Source organism: Grammomys surdaster, unplaced genomic scaffold (genome assembly GCF_004785775.1).
Source record: "Grammomys surdaster isolate TR1022 unplaced genomic scaffold, NIH_TR_1.0 203, whole genome shotgun sequence".
NCBI lineage: Eukaryota > Metazoa > Chordata > Mammalia > Rodentia > Muridae > Grammomys > Grammomys surdaster.
Window position 1 is genome coordinate 5,890,269 of NW_021604648.1, and position 23,091 is coordinate 5,913,359.

A 23,091-nucleotide genomic window follows, 5' to 3' on the forward strand; every position below is an offset into this window, starting at 1 on the left:
CTCAAGATGAGGTTGTTACTTTACACAGGGTGTTCCCAAAACCCATATCCACCCAACCTAAAAGGGGGGACTTCTGCCCCTAGACCAAGCAGAGAGGAGCCACCCAGAACCCCCTCTATCAGGCGATCTGAATTCTTGTTTAGGCTGCGAGGCTAAGCACTGCAAGGGAATATAAATAAAACTTAAAAGTATCTCTCTGGGTTCCCTGAGGGACAAGCCTGACTGCATAGGGGTTGATGTCAAAAGTATCCCTTCTCCAGGAAAAAGACAACAGGACGGGTATGGCCCTCATGCCTCACTGGACAACGACAGGGAGACTGGAGGCATTACAAGGTCCCCTTCAAATACTGGAGGTCAGGCCTCTATCCCCGCCATCACAAGTTTAGAATTGCCACAGCCCTTCTATACTTAGAGAAGGGAGGAGATGTCAGGGGCAGCCCTGCTTACACACTGAAGGCCTAAAATCAGCCATAAGCCTAAAATCAGCAATAGGCCTGTCATACATGTATACTAACACCAAGTCTTGGGTCTCAGTGGAAAAACATTGAAACAGATGGCTATAAGCTAATGTAAACAGGCAGCTTTTGTGGAAATTTACCAGCCTGAGTAGTCACAGACCTTGTAAATAGGTAGCCTTGGCAGACAATGCCAACTTAGATAAGGACAAGTGAGTCATAGGCAGAATCATAGTGACTTGTCCCCTGTACCTTCACCCAGCCGATACCCAGTTCTGATGATATCTGTATTCTTCCTGATCACCCACACTCTAGTGTCATTCCCTTCCCCACATCCTGCCTTTCTGTGTTTATAAACCTTTGTGAATGAATTACGATTTGAGAAAAAATAAATTATAAAAAAAAGAAAAGAAAATCAAGTCCTTCTAGAGTATCTGCCCATTTTGACTTAGTTAAAAATCCATCACATGAAGGGAAAGACAGCAAGCATACAGTGGACTCTGGAATATCACATCTCAGTGACTGTACAGCAGGGATCTCCCTGTTGCTGGGCCTTAAAAGATGGGTCATATTCTTGCAGGCAAAGTCCTCCTTGCAACTTCATATTGATAAGCTCCTCGTTTGTTCTTGTTGCTTCTTTTTCTGTCTTACCTCTCAGGAAGCCATTTGCTCCATTCCCACTGTAGACTTCTCTCCAGTATTGGTTTGGGCATAGACGAGCCCTTGAAGGCATAGCTTGGATGGCACCTTACACTTAGCACACACTATTATTCAACCATAATCATCTTGGCATTGTTATGTTTGCTGATTTGCCCCTAGATGTTAAGAAAATTAGTATCCAGTATGTTAATGCTCTAATGATTTTTAAATCTCTTTTTTAATTTGCCAGGCAGAAATATTTTGTTTTTAAAGCCAACTCACTGGTATTAAAATCTTAATTTTTCCCCTTAGAAAACAGAGCAGAGAGGGATGTGAAGGTAAATGGGGAAATTGCTAAATCATGCCGGTATTATGAAGCCATCAGCATATTAATCCTGAGGATTACCCATGTATCAAGAAATGGCTTTGGTGTGAGACTATGAGGAAGGATTTGAATTAAAAGCAGAGAGACTCAAATGCATATGTAGCAATAAGATAGGTCCTGGCTTCTAATCGCTGCCAAGCAAAATATCCTTTTAAGTAAGAAGACAGGAATGAAAAATTGTTTTAATTTAAACCTAAGAATTAAGCACAGACTTCAGAGATGTAACACTAGCCTATAACCACACACTGAATTATTAGCACATGAAGTGAGAAAAGTAGATGGGAAGTTGCTTGTATTTTTTTATTCCCCTGATAAACCAGAGAAATACCAGGTTTCTCCCTTTCTTTTTCATGCATCTGTATATGCATTTGTGGCATGGCATTGTGCACATGTGGATGAACAAGCGTCTACTAGTGCACGTATGTGCATGGGCTGGTGGAAGCCAGGAGTTAAGGTCAGATGTCTCCCTCCACCACTCTCTGCCTTAGGTTTTGAACAGTGACATTTTAGCTCACCAATTTGGCTAGACTGGCTGGCCCCTAAGCCCAGGGATATTCCTGTCTCTTCCTTCCCAACTCAGGCGTCCCATACTCCCACCACCGTTTCAAGTTTTGCTTCAGTGCTGGGATCTGAACTCAGTTCTTCATGTTTTTGCAATGAACAGTTAATGACTGAACTATTTTCCAAGCCCTGCTCTCAGCGTTTTCTTTGTTTCCTCCTTTGTTTCTTCCCTACCCATCATTATGCAACATGTTTTTTTTTTAATTCCAAATATTTTAAAATATAAAATATTAAAATATTTATAATACCACTCACTGCATGGTTTCAAGAATACTTTCCCTAATCTGATGGCTAGATGCCCCCCCCAGGTTAATTGATGCAGTTTTCATTTCTGTCTGTTTCCATGATTGTACATAGGTTTTGCTATACTCTGCTGTTTTTACATCTGTCTTGCTGTCTCCCACCATCCCTCCTTTCTCTGTGTCTATCTTTTTCACTGTGTGTGTGTGTTTATCCCACAGTATCTTTTTGTTCCCACCTCATCTTTGTACAATGATAATAGACAGACTTGACTAGGACTTTCTTTAAAAGCCCCAGCTAATCTTGTCTTCAAATGCATTCACACTCTGCCTTACTGAAACTTACTGATCAATATATAAATATCTTAGGAGAGCACAGTTCAGCTCACAGAGAGCATCAGGGCTGAGTATTCACAACCTGTAGGGCCATGTGTCTGTCTTTCCTGCTGCTTTCTATTTTCTTCCTCATTTCCCCTAGAGTTTTTTCCTCTTAGAAGCTTTTGATACATTTTACAATCTTCCCAGGAAGCTCTTCTCTCTAAGATTTTTGCCATACACACATGGTAACTTTCATTGTATTTTCTTCAACATCATACCTCAGATTACTCAGAGCAGGTGTGAAATAATTGTTTCTGAGAATCGTAACTGTGATTTGACCTGTTGCCATCACCAAGGCTCCTGCTCCCCAGGAATACTAGTAAATATGGTTGCTGCTACCTTTTCCCTCCTAGCCCGCCAGAAGAATAACAACTTCAGGTGTCCTTAGTATATAACCCATGCAAACAACTAATATTTCTTGGGTATTGCAATACAAAATGAAAAAAAAGCCATAGGACACATCCCCTGCTCTTTCTGTCTTCCTCCTTCAATATGAATCTTGGTGGAGGATGGATTGAGTTTGGCTCTTAGGTCTAGAACAGGGTGTTCCAGCTCAAAGATTAAAAAGTCATTTTCAAAAGTCTTGTCCTGGTTCTTACTCAGTCTCCTTCGGGACTATTGTTCCCTGAATTCAGAAATGAGTTAGTGTGTCCTACCTGCTATTCAGCTGAGCATGCGCAATGCTGGTGGGTTTGATGGGCTTAGCTATGACTGGGATAATCCACAGCAAACAAGCCTCTACCACAAAGGGGTAGGAGGTCGGAGTTCCAGCCTTCAGTTATCTGAGGCTTTATGGTGACAATTGGACCAAGTCAGAGCTTTTCAGTTTTTGTTTTATATCTGTTTGCAGTTATGGGGATGAAATTTAGGGCTTTGCATATATCATCTAAACTCATATCTATGTGGGGGTATACAATATCCATTTTCCCAAAGCATATTGGTTTAATATGTTGATAAGACCTGTGATGGTATTTGCACGCACATATATCCAAGGATCCCGCTTCCACTCTTACTGTCGCCATTTTCAGTCCTTAGTAATTTAATCCACATTCATGTTGAAACAGTATTTGGTATGAGACTATGTATCTCCTACACCGCTTAAGGCGATGCCTCCTGCTTTAGCAAGTAAGAGGCAAGTAGACCTATGTGAATGGGAAAGAGATGCTGCTGTCCATGGGTTCAAAGCTGACTGCTCATTTCAGAGGTTTATTTACTTTTTGTTGTTGCTGCTTTTGTTTAACAAGGAAAGGAAAAAAGAAAGCATGAATGTGTGTGTGTGTGTGTGTGTGTGTGTGTGTGTGGCTGTGTGTGCACGTGCTTTACTCTTATTTACTTCCTTTCTTTCTTTTCTTCCTTTCCTTCTTCCTGATATTTGTCCTTCTCTGCCTCCATTTTCTACCCCTTTCCTATTTAATGTTCATTTAGTTCATCTTCTGCTGCCCTCTTTCCCGTGTGTGTGTGTGTGTGTGTGTATAATTTTCTCTCTATTTGTCTTTTCTTTTTGCATAAACACATGTGCTGGAAGCTTAGGGTAAAGGGTGTTTTGTAAGTCATGGAGTACACATTGATGGAAAGGAAACCAAAGGGAACTTTTATGCTTATTTGTATCTATAATCTGTATGTTTGTATGTATGGGCAACTAATCAGTGTCAGGTACCTATTAACTAAATTCCAATAAACAGAGTTCAGCATTTGTTTCTTTGTAGTGTAACACACACAGTGTACACTTTTCTTGGTCTTGTTTTTCTTTTCCCCTTACTATTTTTGTAGAATTCGTTATCTCTCTATCTGAATAACCTGGGGATGGAGCTCATGGTTTCTCAGTCAGCCTTTCAATATTATGAATGGAATTAATTGAATTTCTAAGAATCACCTTAGCTTTCATTTGGCTTTGTACATCTGCACAGTACTCTGAATCACAGAGTTATCTTTGCATCATTTTTTCTTCTGTCTTTTCTTCTATATTGATTCACAATAGGCATATTGTCTACAGATTGCTGCACTTGACCTGTTGTAAGTCTAGCATTTGGGGAGAGTCCTGTGTATGTTTCCAACCCTATCCCTGGAATATTTTCTAAGTTATTGAGATGGCTCTTCCTTAAAAAGTGAGTCAACTCATCTGTCTGGGGAAATGTTTGAGCACCAATCAGTGATGGATTGGCAAAAAGCCAATAACTGGCCAGGATAGGAGGGATGAGCAACTCTGATCTGTATTGTTTCACAGCACTCCAGTCCATCAAAACTGCCTCCCACCTTGGCTGATTTTCCGCTTACTTAGAATGCTTATATCATTGACGTCAGGGGTAGAAGAGCCAGCACCACAGGTAGTGCAGCCTAGCTCTGGCACCTTGATGGTACTAGAACGCTGATACTTTTTCCAGCTTTCTCAAGTGCTAAGAATAGTTCTCTGCCTCTGAATGTCCTGGTTCCATAGAATATTTTCTCAAGAAATCATCTTATCCATTTTTTAAAATGTATTATTTAATCTAGTAAAGGACTTTAAATAAGCATACTTCTCTTTTCTTATTTTTCAGGTCAAAATGGGTCAAGAGTTTCTGTGATTATGGATGTTTTTGATTTTCACATAAAACACTCTCAGTTTTATTTTCAACTTTGTTTTTAATATTTTCTAATACACAGAGTTTCTGTCCATCTGTTTTAACTCTATTTTCTATTATGTATGACTTTATTTTTATATATTTCTAAACACCAAGAATATACACTAAGTAGATGTCATATGCTATCATTTTCTTAATATATTTATTCAAAAATGTAATTTATTATATACTGGTTTCAGATATGCTAGCAATTTTATTAAGTTTATATTAGAATTTTTATCAATGACAGAAGATACTCTGTATTTTTATTATACAATCAAAATTTACTTTATGACTGCATTTCTGCAATGACACAAGGGTGGTTGCTGTATATTATACAGCTGTTGCATCTGATTCATCCATGCATGGCCATTCATTTCATTCACAGCTGTCTCTGTTGTCACCTGAGTCTCCTTTGATTTCCTGACCTGTGGTCCTAAGCAATCTCCTATCTATAAGCAGATTACCTTGGATCATCCTTTTGTTTCTGGTTACAGACTCAATCTGGAGGGACAACATCCATAAATTCCCCCAGGACAGGTCCTTGTGCTAGTCTATACTATGACTGATCCTCTTGGGTGGTTTGGTTTTCTTGTATGCATAAAGTCTGTCTAAAGTCAAGGTTTCCCCAACAACCTCACTTCCTAGTCAGAGTTTGAAGACATGAATCAATCCCTTTTAAGACATATGGACCACACAGAGGTTTGCATTAAGCATTTGATTGATGTTTGCTCAACTTTGTTCTTTTGAGTAAGGGTCTATAGGCTAGACTGGCCTCTTGTTGTGATTCTACTGTCTCTGCTTTGGAATGTTGGCTCAGTTAAGTTTTTGAGTAATATCTGAAAGTGTCTTTGGACCAACTCAAGCAAGAAGACTGTTGGCAGCCAGCTAGTGTGATTACTGTCTAGTGATGGGAGGGTGCAACTCAAGCACATAAGTAACTAAGATACAGCAGGAAGAAAGACTGAAGTCTTCTGGTTGGTGCCTATGGTTTATTTGCTATGGTTTAAGTATATCTCTTAGGATTCATCTATTAAGATTTACTACATATTTGAAAAATCACAAGAGGGTAAAAATTTATTTCAAAACTTAGAAGTGTGGTCTTTGAGAGTGACTAGGAATGGGTAAGTCTATTGGCTCATGATTGAATCATTAAATTCTTGTAACATGTGCTTGTTCTTGTTGTATAAGAAGGAACAAGGCAGGCTGTTGATCCCAGCCCCAGGATGCCTAGAATGAAAACTTAAGTCAAGCATATAGTAGCTATTGTAGTTGATTGTGGCTTCCAATGTATTCATAACCTGTACATGGTCCTATTGCATGCAAATGGTACTTTACAGGTAATGCATAGTTTATATGGTTTAAGTGTACTACCCAAAGTTTCACATACTTCAAGCATGGCCACTGGCATGGCAGTATTAAGGTGGTTGCTTGGTAAGTTGGCAGTGCTCAGGAAAATGCTAGGACCTGAGGGTTTATCTTTGTAAGAGATTAGCATGGTCTTCAAAGGACTGGTTAGTTTCAAGAAAGAATGCGCTTATGATGGCAAACCTGACCTCAAGTCCTTCTAGGGCCTGTCCATATCATGATGCATTATACCCTACTGTGATGTAGGTCAAAGCTCCTAAACAGGTGAGTAGATGGTGATTCTGTGTTCTTGGGTATTCACAACTATGATCGTAACCACGATCTTTTCTTTATAATGTGCCTAACCTCAGGAAAACTGCAATAGCAACTGAAAACAGACTAAGAATGTGATTAAGGATGTTAAATTGGGAAGTTATTCCGTACTTCCGGTATGACCCTAATACAGACATGATAGAAAGGCAATGAGAATTTGACAGGAAAGAGGAACTAAGATGTGGTAGAGATTGGAGTGAGATTCAAGGACCTTTAGCTAAGGCATGTATACAGCTTCAAGAAGCTTCAGCAGGTAAGAAAATACATTATCCCTTGTAGTATCTGAACTTAGGTCTAATGAAACTTAGCACTTTTGGTCTTTGATTGTGAGATAATATATTTTGTTGCTGTAAGCTACCAACTTCTGGGTGCTTTCCATTAGTTCCATAGGAAACTAGCTTAGTAGCTTTGTGGCTGTATGTAAATCTTCTACCACATTGCTTTAACTTCTTTATCTGTAATATAGAAAAATGTCTTATCATGTGTCTGAGAAGACCAGTGAGCTAATATATTCCAGGCAATATACCTGGCCTACAATAATCATTTGATCATTTAATCATTTAATCCTCATATAAAACCCAGGCTTAGTGACACAGGTAGTTAGTAGGATAGTCAGAACTTCTACAGAGATCTTTCCGACTTCAAAACTGCCATAGTAAGTTGTAGCAAAACTATCAATTAATGGATCAAGTATGATGTTATTCAATGTGGCTCAAACTTTCCTTTAAAAATGGTGTTTGAGAAAAATGCAATTTTCTGTCACCTTGTTTGAAGTTTTAGAAGAGCTGATATTAGTGTATGAGAGAAAAAGTTAAATTCCTTTCCTAGTAAAAAATATAAACAGCATTGCAAGTTTCCTGATTTCTTTCTTTTTTGCTCTAGCTAATTTTAGCTTTCATGTCTCCTATTATTATAAAAAGGTCAGAAACTTTTAAAAGTAAAAGTTTTATAAAATAAAAATTTTCACTAAGCCAAATTTAGGATTCTTATTATTATTGCAAGTTTAATTTCTCCTCAGTGTGTAGCATCTATCCATGCCCAGGAGTGGAGGAGAGTATCATCCTTGGCCTTCACCTGCCATTACCACTCATCATCTTACTCAGAGCGACCTCCAGCCCTATGAGCTCCAACAGAGAAAATTACCCTACAAAAGAAAAGCACTTTCTCTTCTCTGCACTGCATTTTTACTGTATTCTTCATGTGTTTTGATATGTTTGGATTCAAAAATTCTTTCCACTATGCTACAGCTGGCTAAAGTATTCAGTATAATGGTATGTCACTCAAGTGTATAGATTATAAGGCAGTAGCATCAAGACTCATTTACAAGTAACAACATCACCTATTGTCATGTTTCTTAGATAGTCCTCTTATGCTGAGCCACATTTGTGTATCACCCATGCACTAGCCTATCTACCTATCTAGCTGAGCTTTCAGCAGATAAGGACCAGTAGACTACTCTATAAGACAGACTCTGGTGTTGTTGATAATTAATTACAGTTCTACCACTGGAAAAGTAACTGTGACTTTTGGAACCAGAGACATTATTAGAAGCTTCAAAAATACACAGCAAGGACAGTGATCAAGGTTTTCCAGAGTGAAAGAGTGAGGGTGGGGGATGGTGGGAAAGCCAAAGAAAAAGCAGAGTTAGTTAGGAAGTTTTGGCAGAACACAGGTGGTGCAGAAGATGTGAGCTTTAGGGAGGAGGAGATCAAAAAAGAAAAGAGCCTTAAATAAAAGCTTTAGAGCATGAAAGGGAAATGATGACATGGTTAAATTGGACATGGTATTTGATAACATATAGTCAAGTAAGGTTTCTTTGCTTTCCTCCAGACAAAAGCATAGACTGGCATTTGGTTGTCTGATGGAAATAATTTAGCAGAACATATGAGGATGCTATTTATCAAGGCAGGGAGCTTGTTGAGATGTGAGGTATGCATCCTGACATCCTTCGTTTTCTTTCTTTCTTTTTTTTTTCTCCTGAAACATTACTGACAGTCACAGCTACAGTCCAGCATTCTTGAAGTTGACATATGCTGAGTGACAGATCCAAGATAAGAGCAAAATACATTTGAATGTCCCGATAAAGGAAAAATGCGAAAGGGATGAAATTGCAGAGATAGAAGGTGTGTCTTTAAAGCTCTTAGGAGAACAAATTGCTAATCAGGAATAGTACTGTATAGAGGCTTGATAAGTTCGAATGTGGGAACCCGTCTGGGATGGAAACTCTTTCTAACATGTAGTGGCTTTATAAGAACCCTAATGAGATCCATTTGAAAGCACTGGCTCCATTTGGTATGAAGCAAAATTGTCAAGAGATTTTCAGATGTCTGAATGCGCTATAATAAGCTCACCGGGGCCAAGGCGGGGTGTCCAATTGTGCAAGTATCATAAAAGCTATTTCTGGAAGCTCATGGTCTGTAAAAGTACTTTCTGTCACCATTAATTTCTGGGAAATGGAAGCCACCTGTGAGTATGAAATAATACCAACATGGATTGAGTCAATCTTAGTCTGGGTTTATGAATAATCAGCAATTCTTCTGTAATCTATCACTTTATATTCATTGATACTCACTCTCATGTGAAAATTCACCCTCTCCTCTTCGCTCACACATGGTATTTGCAAAGCATATATGATTTTAATTTGTTACTGTTCTTATGAATCATATACATACATTCTCACAACATTTTCTTCACTCATTTTTCATTTAATATCAATAAAGTTGTGCCAATGACTATACATAGCATTTTCTTGGCTTCAATACTTCTTGTCCATGATCGGATCTTAGTATATAGATGACAGATTACTAAGAATTTACCTCTGCATTTCTAGCTATAGACGATTGATTTGAGGATAGATGCCCACCCTGGCTAGACCAGTGATAAAGGTCTCTAATGGGAATTGGGGAAAACATAAAGGAACCTGGGAGAGCCCCTCATTCAAAGCATATGAATTGTTCTGTTCCTTCCTTAGAATCTCCTGTGCTTACTGATAAGGGTTTATGAAAAAATATTCCTTCTGTCACTCTGAAGATGTACCAGAAATTTACCTTTTTTTTTCCTAAAGATGAAAGTTGCTGTTGCCTTTACAGTTGGAGTGGCTGTGGCAAGTACACATGAGCTTGTAGGCTCCCAGAATTCTTCATAAAGGTTGTAATAAAAACAAAACAAACAACAAAACAAAACAAAACAAAACACCTAACTTGTGCTTTAAAAAAAGCTAAAATAATTTCTTTGTCCACAACTGCCTTTTCTACATAGTAACCACCTTCAGAATTTGTCTGTTGGAGGACACATTCCTGAAGAAGGAATCCTTCAGTTATGGTGAGATTAATTCACAAAATGATAATGGTGATGCACTCTGTTTTGTCCTAAGAATTTCATTTTGTTCTTGCCACTGACTTTTTATGGTACAGTCTTTTAAAATCCATGGAATACCCTGAGTTATAGGACTGCCTTCTCTTTTTTAAGTTCTTAATACTGGATTTGTGCTAATGAACCTTAGGGAGTGATCATGTCTATACTGTCTCATAATTGGGGCTAGTTTCTAGGAAGACCAGATAGGATACAGGAGTCTCGCTCTCCAGCTACTCTATGTCTTCTAGAAAATGGAGAAGAGATGTAGAAGGGCCTCCAAAAGCTCGTGAGATGATCTCATCACCAGAAATGGCTGAAGAATGCTGCAGCTTGCCCTGCAGATCTGTTCCTAGTCACTCTTCTCACATAGCTACATCTTCCTCAAAATTGTCATAATAAACAAAGATATATAGCAAACAATCTACCCAGGTTATGCAAGCCCTTTTGGTAAACTGGCAAAGGAGAGCCACAGCTTTTTGGATGGAGCATGAGTAGTCCCAGTTTTGTGACTGTGATGAAGGGGAGTAGGTTTATGCAATTGCATATTTTAACCTGTGGACTAATTTTACCACTAACCACTTTAGTCCTTACTTCTTTATAATAAGCCCCAAAATCATGCAAGCTCAAGCATGACAAAATCGGCACATGGCTGGAGTGTGATGGGTTGGGCACCAAGCTGAGGTGCCCTCTCACCACTAGCTGAGGAGCTGGCATTTGATCCCTGTGGGCAAAGGAGGTTGGTTTTGTTTTAATGGTGGGACTTCTGTTAGGTAGGAAAGTCTGTAGCAGTTTCTCCTGGCATGAGTAATTGGGTAATACAAATTGGACTCTGGATTTCATATAGATGTAAAAGAAGAGACCGGGAAGTTAGATAGGTGAGAATGCATCTGAGAGGCGATGGGGGAGAGAAGTTAATATGATGTAAATATATTGTATAAAATTCTCAAAGAACATGCTCACTTCAGTAGCATATATACTAATATTGGAACAATATAGAGATTAGCATGGCCCCTGTGCAAGGATGAGACACACATTCATGATGAATTCCATATTTTTGAGCACCCCCTCAGAGGCAAGGGGTCGAAGGAATGAGATGAGGAACTGTGGGAGGGGGAACTGAGGTGGAGCAACGACTGGAATGTAACTAAATAAAATAAAGAATTCACAAAGAACTAACAATAAAAAAAAAAAAGCTAGTATAATCACACCACCATGATTGCTTTTAAAGGATTAGATAGCAGTGCAATTCCACTATCTTACTCCTCCCTATACAGGTTTCTCCTGTTATCTCTACTCTTTGATAACCTTTTCTCTTATCCTGGACTTGAAGAAGCACCAATGGCATTACGTTTGTCAAGGGCTTGTAATTACTTTTAGTTTAGAAAAGCCATCCAGGTGTTGTCTTTGAAACTAAAACTTTTAAGACATTTGTTATTTATAGAGTTTAAGTGATTTACTTGAATGTTCTCTCTCTCTACGTGTGTGTATGTGTGCATATGTATATGTGTGTGTATGCTCATGTGTACAAGTACATGTACTTATGGAGATGTCACATACTCATGTATGCTTATGTTTGTAGAGGCCAGAAGAGAACCCTGACTTCATTCATCATGTACTATTAATCTTGGTTGTTGAGACAGTCTCTCATAGGTATGGGATTCCCCAATTAGGATAGGTTGACTCATCGTAGGCAATCTATCCCTCTCTATTTTTACAGTACTGGAATTGCATTTTACATATCACCATACTTGGCTTTAAAATGTGAGTTGTCAGAGCTTCAACTCATCCTCAGGCTTGAGATCTAAACACTTTAGCATCTGACCCTATAATCCCAGCCACTGAATGTTTTCGTACGGATAGTTACAGTTTTTTTTCTTTTACTTGTTTTATATTTGTGTAAGCTATGCTGTGTTTTTCATAGATCTGATATGAATGTTCATGGCCCTTCACGTAGCTCCTGAGAGCCTCAATTTTATTAGACAGCCCATCCTACAGCTTCCATCTTCCAAGTGCTGGGATTACAGGAGTATTTTCCATTTTTGACTACATAGAGAGCTTGCAAATCTTCCAGGACAAGCCCAGACTCACTTTGCTATGCTACTGGTTAAAGCTTGCGTTCTGCAGCATGTGGTAGAAATAGAAGGTGGCTCATATAATGTCATTCTGAGTTTGAGCAGCTGAAATTACATGTTCATTCAATCAGTAATTATTAATTAATTAGTTCATGAGTCCTTTTTGAAATAGTTTCTGTTCATGGTGGTGAATAATTATTTTTCATAAATTACAATTTTTTATATGCAAGACTGGGAATTACTTCTACATGGTAGTTTTGACATATTATTCAATTATACTGTCTTTAAAGTAGGATGGGTAGAGATCATCTTTGAAAATTAAGTATCCTAACTGTAGGATGAAGAAAAAGAAATCTAAGTTTTTTCAAAAAATATTATCTGTAAAGTACATTACTTTAATTTGACAATTGTGGACTAAGTTACTTGACTTTTCTGGTCAGAATTTACTTATCGTCAAATGAAAGGGATAGACAAATCATTTCTAAGTTCTCCTTTCCTCCGGCATCCGGTTTCTTACTATATCTGTTAAAATTTAAAGCTATAATCTGTATGAGTTCATTGCAGACAAATCTATAATAGGTTATTAAGGGAAAATTGGATGCTTAGAAACATTTCTTATCTCTAAAAAGACATGATATATAACTCAGCAGGTTCAACGGTAACATACATCCTACCTGCCTCTGTTCACCTCACAATCAACTAGGGTTCATGATGGCTCATTTGGCCACATACAGTTCCACTTTGTCCTTCTTTTATTACTTACCAATTTATTCTGCATGTTTTTGTTTCTGCCACAATAACCTCATTTGCTGTTCTTAGCTGATGTAAACATTGCACCAGATTTCCCCGATCAGCGTTTTCCAGAACATCAGACTTGAGATTATTTAAGAGCTTTGTTTGGTAGTGAAGTGGATTCTAAACCACGAGAGGAATCTGATCTATCGCATATATATATATATATGCAAGCCTATAATTTGAACATTCAGGAGGCTGAGACCAGAGGATTCCAAGTTCAAGGTCTCAGTACAACCTGGACTATATGCTGATACCCTGCTTCAAAAAGAAAAACAAACAACAAAATAAACCCCAATTACAAAACAAACAGGGAAATACCACAGAAGTGTGATGTTCCAGCATCATTTATGTTTGATAAGTTGTACTTCATGGTCTATCTGTGGGAAAATTGAAAGCAGAAGCAACTCAATATATTAGTTGAGTGTAGAGGAGTATCTGGAATGATGTAAGTATTGAAATTTCTATGTCTAAATAACTCTAGATTAACAAATATGTGTCTTAATATATTATATATTATATGGTATATATTAATTATATATAATAACATATTAACACACACACACACACACACACACACACACATATATATATATATATATATATATATATATATATATATATCCCTTTCTAACAAGTGTTTACGTGAGAAACTTTTCTGATATTATAACATAACACTACAACAGTTAGATAGAAAAGAGAAGAAAAATAGTACTGAATCTTGAATACTTGTGTTTGAATCCCAGTTCTGCCACTTAAGTAGCAGAATGTAAATCATGAGGCAAACTCTATGGGTCTTGGTATTTTCCATAGAAGAGAAAACTATAATGATAAGTACGTGAATGGATAAATGAGAATTAATTTACTACCCTGAGGTCCTTAGAGCATTGCTTACCATGAAATAAGTACTGCGTGCATGCTAGCTATTAGCAGTAATTGGTGTTTTTCCCAAATTGAATATTGAATACATTCTCAAATTCACGAAGATTACTTAAAGTAGCATTTGGCATTCACTGTGAAGATGGAATATTCATAGAATAGGATTTCTTCCTCAAATGACAATGAAAATAACATATGGCAATCATATCATCTAATGTTATGGGTTTTGGAGTATTTTCTCTGCTCCCAACACTCTTTGGGCTAGCTATTATTATTTTAATTTTTATAGTTTTTAGTTAATGTCCATTATGCAGAAAGGTTAACTATTTGCCAAAGGAAAATGTTTCTTGAAAATGGTAAGGCCATGATCAAACTCAGAAATTTTAATTAGAAGAATTTTATTTTGAAAAACATTGGATCTTCTATAGAATACATTGAGATGTGGCTCAGAATGACTTCATCCAATTCATATGCAAGTTTATAGAGGATGTGGTTCTTGTTCAGATGAATTAGACTCAGAACCTGTCATTAAAGAGGTGAGCATTTCATGGTAAAGATGAAAATACAAAAGCAATGTAGTGAGACATGTGTTATGAGAGTGGCACTCCCAGCCAGCACAGAGGACTGAGTTAAGGTCACAGGAAGAAGGCACAGAGGTAAGCATAGTGGGTGTGGTAGGACATTTGAAACAGAAAAGAAAGCAGGAAAAGAAAGGATGCATTTGGAGAGAATGGGCTTTGTGACTTGCACAGTACATGAGTATATAGGAGACATATTAGACAGGAATGTGATCATGTGCTCTTTCTCATGTGAAGAGATTAACATTCATCATGAAGGCTTGAGAATTTTATGAAAACAGTTAATAAGGAAGAAGACAGAGTAAATGTGCTTGGCAAAGTTTATTGCTTAAGAAGTAACAACAAGAGATTTTTTTAAAATAAATCATGACTTTTTAGTTGATGTTGCATTTTATAAAACTGTATTATGTTCTTTTTGTAGCTTATACACTATGTATTCAGTAGATATTTTCAACACTACTTACTATTAGCACCTACAATTCTCCTAAAATTCTCAGATTTAAATAATGCATTCAATTCCACTATCCCATAATTCTTTGAAGGCCTTAGTTTTGATTATAATTTTCAACATTCAGAATAAGAACATGAGGCTCAGGAATATTAATCTTTCAAACATGCCTCAGAATTAAAACTCCAAGAAGAAACTTGTGTTTAAAATCCTTAGTGGATCCTCCATGGATGTTCCTTTGCCTGAAAGTCACTAGACTGTACACTGTGGATCCTGCCCAGTACCAAGCAGGTCCAAATCTCCAATGGTCATTTTACTTTCTTCCTGGAAAACTATCTTCAGACTTATTCTGGCAGCTGTCTGACCATCCACATGTAGCCGAAAACTTCTGACCTTTAAGAACAGAGTGAGATTTCCCTGACAAGACTAATACCTGTGAGCTACAGCTTCCTTTAGTCCTGTTTGCTCTGTCCTCTTCTATGTGTCTTTGCAAAATGTCATAAATTCTGTAAGCATCACAAAGTCTTTTAAGGACAAAGGTCAACCTATTAGGGATGCTGGGATGAATTCTGAGTATGAATTCTGAGCAGTTGTGCTGTTCTGTTAAGCTCGTCCTGCAGACACTCCCTACTCCTAGATGTTGATAAGGATTTCAGAGCTGGCCTGAACTGACAGTCCCTTCATGGATTATTTCAGTGGTCCTGTTTTCCTTCCTTAGGCTATGTTCATTTTCTAGGATGGTCAGTACCTCAAGACTTTCAGGCTCATTATATGTTCCAAGCTTTTCATCCCAATAGAGTGGAATAAAACTCTAGTTGTCTGGGGTGGGAGGTGGCTATCTGAAGTTGTAAGCTGAAATTAAGTCTTTACATTGCGTATGGTCGTGGTGTTTATTACAGAAATAGGAAATAAGAGTGCTAAGCCAATGAATAAAAACGGTATGTATTTTAGAAGTGGAAAAATAACTTAGTGAGTAAAAATGTTTGCTGTGTAAGCATGAGGAGCCACATTTAAGTCCCCCCAAACACATATACAAAGCTGGACCTGGGTATACGTGCCAGGAATTAAGCAGTTACTGCTGGAAACATGTAGATTCTGGGGTCTGACTGAGCATTCAGCCTGGCTGAACTAGTAAGGTCCAGGTTCAATTTGATCCTATCTCAATTTTAAAAATGTATACTCATGCACACAGTGCATGCACATACACACAAACACAAACAAATTAAGAGAGAACAGTATCTCCAGATATCTTAGAACTGAATATTCAGGACACATACCAGCTTAGTTGTCTGTTACTTTAGACCTAAGCTTTTTACATCGTGAATTGCCTAAATCACATTTTCCAGAAACTACAATAAGTAAAGTAAGAAAGAACACTTCTAATTTTTTTTCAAAGTGTGGTACTGCCCAAAATTGATAGTGAGTATTTCCATCTCAAAAGGAAATTTGCTGCTACAAGATGACATATTTCATCAAGCTGAGAACTCTAATGCTGAGCTTCTATCAATCCTTGATTTCTAGAAAGTAATTCGCTGAAAACAGTGTTCATAAACGATTTTTCCTGTGCCCAGTATCATAAGTGAAATTGACCAAAATATATCCCTAAATAACAACCGAAATGATCTAGGTCCAGAAGTGGGTGTGGCTGGGAGTATGAATATGAGTCAAGTGCATTGATATATATATATGAAAACGTCAAGGGGAATCCTATTTATTTTATATGCAACTAAAAACAAAATCAAAAAATGAAGGGGACTGAGGAGAAGGAAAGGGAAAGGTAGAGGCTGGGGCAGAAAAGAAGAGAAAAGAGGAGAGGCAAATTTCTTTGAGAAAGAAAATTCTTAGATCCAAATCTTGTCTAAGCCACTTACTACCTTATATTTTTAGGCACATTGATTAAAAATTCCATCTCAAAAGGAAATCTGCTGCCACAAGATGACATATTTCACCAATTCATGTTTTACATGAAAAAAAACACTTGTACTTTCCATGTAAGCTGAGAAAAGTCTGGACTGGTGAGATGGTTCAGTGGGTAACGACACCTGTTAACTAGCCTGATGATCTGAGTTTGATCCTTAGGAGGCACAAGTGGAGAAAAGAACCAACTCTTATAAGTTATCCCCTGATTATACATGTGTACCATAGTGTGCAGGCACATTAATAAACAAACAAACAAACATAATAAAAGTTTAAAATAGTAAACAAAATGGGCAAAATGTATTTCCATAAATCTCTTCTTTACTATCTGACACATAAAGTTGTGACCAGAAGAGGGCATTGTATCCTCTGAAGTCAGAGTTACAGGTGCCTGTGAACCACCTGACATAGGGGCTGGAAACTGCAAACTCAGGTCCTCTGGCATAGGCTTTGGCTCAAGTGGATGATGCTTCGGGGTTTGTATCCTGGCCATATGTCTGTCCCTTACTCATTGCATCATAGCATAATAGGATAGGAGACTAACTGGTCCATAATTCTGCGCTAGATGTTTTGTATATCTGTAGCTCCATTGCTCCATCAGACTCTGAGTAGTTGCTAGCATCATTCATGCTCATTATACAAAGAAAAATATATTAAAAATGTTGACACTTTTGTGTGTGGTCAAAAAATATTAATTTACACAATCAGAATCCCATCAATACTTAAGTTCTAAGCTTATGCCTTGATACATTGACTTTTCTAGACATTCTGTCACATGATTGATTGATTGATTGATTGATTTTATATTTTTCCAGATGATCACATTTATTTTCTTATTCTTCTCTCTTACATTATGTCTAGGCTGTGGTTCCCTCTCTTTTCACTCTTCCAAGTTCTCTTTTTGTCAAAAAAAATATGAAATAGGGAAGAAATAAGTGTGCAGATGAAAAGATGAAAGTCAAGAACTTAAATCACAGTGAACGCGCTTGAACAGCTAATTTCTGGGGATATGGGCAAGACTGAAGCTTGAAGCTTCAGTAAATCTAATGCAGCTTTGTCTGACAATTACAAAATCGCTGTAGAACTTCAGTTGTGAATTTAGAGTTGTACAAAGATAAATTCTCTCTCTCTCTCTCTCTCTCTCTCTCTCTCTCTCTCTCTTACTACAGTTGGTAAGTTCTTATTCTGTGATTCATATCCATTCTAATTTTAAATTTCTCTTTTTATATTTAAAATGTTTTTATTAATTTATTATTATTTTGTATCATTTATAAATGACAGAGGAGGAGTGAATATGTGGACGGGAGGCTCAGGGGGACTGGAAAGAGTAAAGAGAGGACACTGTAGCCAGGATATAATGTACAAGAGAAGAATAATAAAACCAATGTGACCTCCTGGGAAAATGTTTATTTGGGACACAACATCATAGCTTCTTTCTTATTGCACCAGTCTCATTGTTATTTGTATTTGGTAACAACACAAACTAATGGGTGTCCTTATGACATTTTGTCTTATAACATACTGTGAACAACTTCAATCCTTTATTATCATATACTGGTTTTTCTTCTTACTGTTCCTCTTCCTCTACATCCAACCCTACTTCCTAGTCTTACTTATCATTTCTATTGTTTTCTTTAACTATTACTGGAATGCATATATATACATGCAAATATATAGACTCATTGAGTCCTTTAGTGTTGATCATATGCATATGATTTTAGGAATTACCCCTTGGTATTGAATAACCACGAAGAGGCCTCATCCTTAGGGAATGTTTATTCTCTCTCCCTCAGGAGTTATTAATTACCTACAGTTCTTTACCTAAGGGTTGAACCTTGGGAGATTTCCTCTATCTGCATTGGAATGTCAACAGGTGGTATCATTATTTAAGACTTGTTTAGGCTCCTATATTGTTTGACATCTCATGAGTGCAACATCTCTGTGCTACATAGGAGACATGGTCTCACAGCAGACTTTCTGTTCCTTTGGTTCTTACAAATTTTCTGCTTTTATTCCACAATGTACCCTCAGTCTTAGCTATTAGACTTGTGGTATACATATACTTGGAGTTAGGCACTTCTTGATGACTATGAATTACAACAATGATACCATAGTAAAATAGTCCCAAAAGTGCAACAGTGGCATTTATATCTTGGGTGGTAAACAGCAATTCTCTAATTGCACTTAAGGCCTACTTGATAAAAAGGAGTCCATATCTGGTACTTCACATGAGTCATGATGTCATGGAAACTATTGGAGAACCTACTACTGACACTTTACCAAACTGATATGCTTTTTCTAACTGTATTCCAAATACTTATCTTTATACCCATGTATAACTATCACTGCAACCCTCATTGAAGAAGCTTCTGTATCCAGCAGCTATCCTAATCATATTCATGTTGAGATAAATCTAGCTTATATGCATAGATGATCACATAACCATAGTTGGAATCAGAAAACTAACATCCTTTATCCATTGACCATGCACTGGATTATAGTGTGTGCAAATTTCTAGTTGCTCTAAGTGTTACTCATACAGTATTATAAATTGTGAACCATGTTAAACTTGAGTTATAGCAAAAAGCAAAAGTGAAACAAAAAACCTCAAAAGGATTTGGAACCTATGGCGGACCAGTAATATGTTTTTTTTTTTTTTATAAAAACAGAGTAACATGAAAAGTGAACTTTATTAAGACAGTCTACAAGAAACAATGATGCCTCATAAGGTATCTGACTGTAGGCAGGTACCCTCCTCAGGGAATCACATATGTGGGTAGTACTTCTGAGATCATGAGATGGGAGGATGAATGGTGTGGGGAGGAATGTGAGGGAGGATGGAGAGTGGCAGGGCCTGTCCCTGCATCCTTGAGAACTATGGCTGTGTTTAGAAATTCTGAGTGTTAGCCATATTCACACATTGTGCAGACTCTGAAACTACTTAAGTCTTAGACACACACTTTTCAACTGCAGGGACATCAGCTAGTAGGCAGTTCTTCCCAGGTAAGACTTGGTAGGTGGCTTAGACCTGTGTGGTAGCAAAAGAGATAGAAATTTGTAGAAAAAAGAAAACCTTCCAGTGATGAGAACACTTGTGCTAGAATAATCAATACATAAAAACCATGATTTCAGGCTACATGGAAAAAAATATGTAATCAGAGACCATGCTAAGCTTACTACAAGTGATTTCTCTGATAAGATTTGGCATACTTATGACCATGGCACTATTCCCTGAGTTAAACTTGATGAGTCAAGAGATAGTCAAGAAGGTAGGTTATAACCATGGGATTTGAATAAGGGAGATAAGTGGATTGGGAGCTGATGAGCATCAGGGAGCATTATCCCACTCAATATTTTTACAGTAAAAATAGGCATGACAGATTAGTCAAAAGCACTTGAAGTTCAGCGGCCACCACTCTGCCCTTTAAGTCTATATTACCAGAATTGCATCAAGATGAGCCACGCTTCTGTTTGCACTCTTAGATTCTTTTTCAACTATCATGGAATAATTGTTTCAAATATTTTAGCTGCACTAAGCTACACTGCCATGAGTCTCTTCTGTTGTTTATTTATTTGATTGTTTTATACTTGTGCATGGGTCCTAAAATTTACCTCTTTACTATCTGTGTATGTAAAAAAATGCAGTCACTATTTTTACTGATTGTGTATGACATTGAGTAACAATTTATTGCAGAGAGGCATGTTATTGAATTCCTCTGCATACTGGCCATTCACTTCCAGATCATCCAATGCTTCATGAATCAGGATCAGGAACCTGCAACTTCTTCTATACTCTGCAGCCTCTCTACAGTTTATGCTGTCTTTTTATCCTAGGAACTCCTTTGTCCAGAACTCTGAGGGAACCAGGGAGCTTTCGTAACTTGTCTTAGTCCCCACCCCCCATCCTCACGCCATCTTTCTTCCTTTTTCATGACTCCTTGTGCTGAAGGCTTTCTTCATTTTTCTTCCTCCTACCATTTATTACTACAAAATCTTCAGTCCTTACCTTTCTTTTGCCATTGATCGGAGAAGGGATTCATGAAAGAAAACACAGTTGCTGGTAGAACAAGATGTGCTGCCATATCAGCACAGTCAAATAGCCAAACCTGTGGTCATTGCTTATCTCTGCTCTGACTGATACGAGGTTGGTCTTAGGGTGTGAGTTCCATTACATAGTCTGTTTTTTGGTTCTCAAAATTCTTAAGCTATGCATCCTGTTCTTAGGGGCCAATAAAATGTAAAATCAGAGCGCTAGAAACATCTGGAAGAGGAAAGAAGGAATTAATGTTTTGAAGAGTTAATACACTCCAGACAGCAAGAAATTGACAGGCATGTTCCAAACTAGTGCAGGCAAAACAGCCTTTTTATTAATTTGTCTAGGAACAGGTCTTTCAAATCTAAGATCATGGTACTTATCTGCTTACTGATTCTTTACTGTTTTATGGCTCCTCACTCCTCATTCTTCACTGGGGAACCTCTACAAGGGCTAATCCATGGGCAAGGGCTGAAAGTTTATAAATACATTACACCACTTCCTGGGTCTCATCCTCCCAGTTAAGCAAATGCAAAATGCTGAGGATTTTCCCAGTGCTGTACATTCTTCGTTTGTTCTGTTGCTTCCACTTGCTCTGTGGCCCTCTTGGTTTAGAGACTCACTTGGCTGTCCCTGCCACAGAGTCCTAAATGGCTGGTTTCACTGTATAATCCAGGGACGAGAGAGAACTGACTGTCAAAAAATTGATTTAGCTATAATATACCCTCACTCAAATTGTGTTTGTTAAATCTCAATAAAATTTTATTAGTGTACAATGTAACAGACTTTCATATGGGTGTTTTGTGCATTTGTAGTTTACAGTTCCATGTCTTGCTCCTCTGCCGTATTTCTCTGAGTTTGTCATTCTTGTACACTCACATCCCAGGTATTCCCTTTCCACTTTGATATCATTTGTGTCCTTCTACAGCTCCTTCCCTTAAATTGAGTTTCCTCATCTCATGTGCCCCTTTTTAGTTTCCTCGTCTTTTCTCATTCTGGCTCCCATGTAAACACATATTTATAAAAAATGAACAGTGAAGATCTATATGTGACAGAGAATACATGGGATCTGTTGCTGAGCCTTGATTGCCTCAGTTGGTAGCTCTCTACCTCCCTTTAGTTGAACTCCAACGTCTTGAGCATAGTTTATGACTCCTTGCCTGCTGATGTGTCTCACATATATATCTCAGCCTTTCACACTCAGAGTGTTTTCTCTGGGATGAAGATGTTTCCACTTCATTATCTGCCTCTGTCTACTACTAGGGGAATACATGTTTTTGTCATCCTAATGAAGATCACCACACCTTTCACTGTGTTTCTTCAAAGACTTTCCATGTATGTCCAATGATATTAATGTTCCTATCTCATGTGCCCAAAACATTCTTTAGTTGTGAATTCCATGTTGAAAGACCACAAAAAAGCCAAAGAATAGACCACAAGAAATGAAATAAAAATGTCAAGAAAGAGACAGGAAGAAGCGTGACAAAAAGTTAAGGTCAAATTGAAGTGGACAAAGGAGAAAAGGAAAAGAAGAGGAAATACAGGCAGGCGGCAGGTTTGCTAGTGAAGACATTTGTGTTGTTAAGCCCATAATTTCAAATACCTACACATCCATTCCAAGAGTAAAATGAAGGCAAACCTGAGCTACACAAAGCATGTAAAGGTTACCACAGCTGGGACACTCCTAGCTCACCTCTCTGGTTTGAACGCTTAAGTCAAGGATCACTAGGTATCTCTATGAAAGCATTGTGAAAGCATATCAGAAGTAAATGTGTTTGCTTCTATTACTGTTATTTTCAAGAAGATGAGTTAAAATACCTGCTATTCGTATCTAAGGGCAATCATCAGTGCTGGCAGCTTCCAGAAGGGTTGTATGACCTCCCAGATAGCTATCTGGGTGCTTGCCACATGGTCTGATAGAAAGGGCTCCTTGCCTCATCCTTAGATCCAGGACCAAGAAATTCAGGCATAGAGTAATTCAGAATCTAGGCATAACCTGACATGTAATTAAATAGGAGCTTCTAAAGTCAGAGGGCAAAGCATCTTGTGGCCAGGGGGAAATGCAAATATGTGGACAAAGAAAG

At 37.8% G+C, this 23,091-nt stretch overlaps 1 non-coding gene across 1 annotated transcript; it reads left to right on the forward strand.

Moving 5' to 3' along the window:
* The first annotated feature begins 11,240 nt into the window (after positions 1-11,240).
* Positions 11,241-11,344, forward strand: LOC114624015. The gene has a single exon (XR_003711872.1). It is a non-coding gene; the product is annotated as a U6 spliceosomal RNA (small nuclear RNA).
* The last annotated feature ends 11,747 nt before the right edge of the window (positions 11,345-23,091 follow it).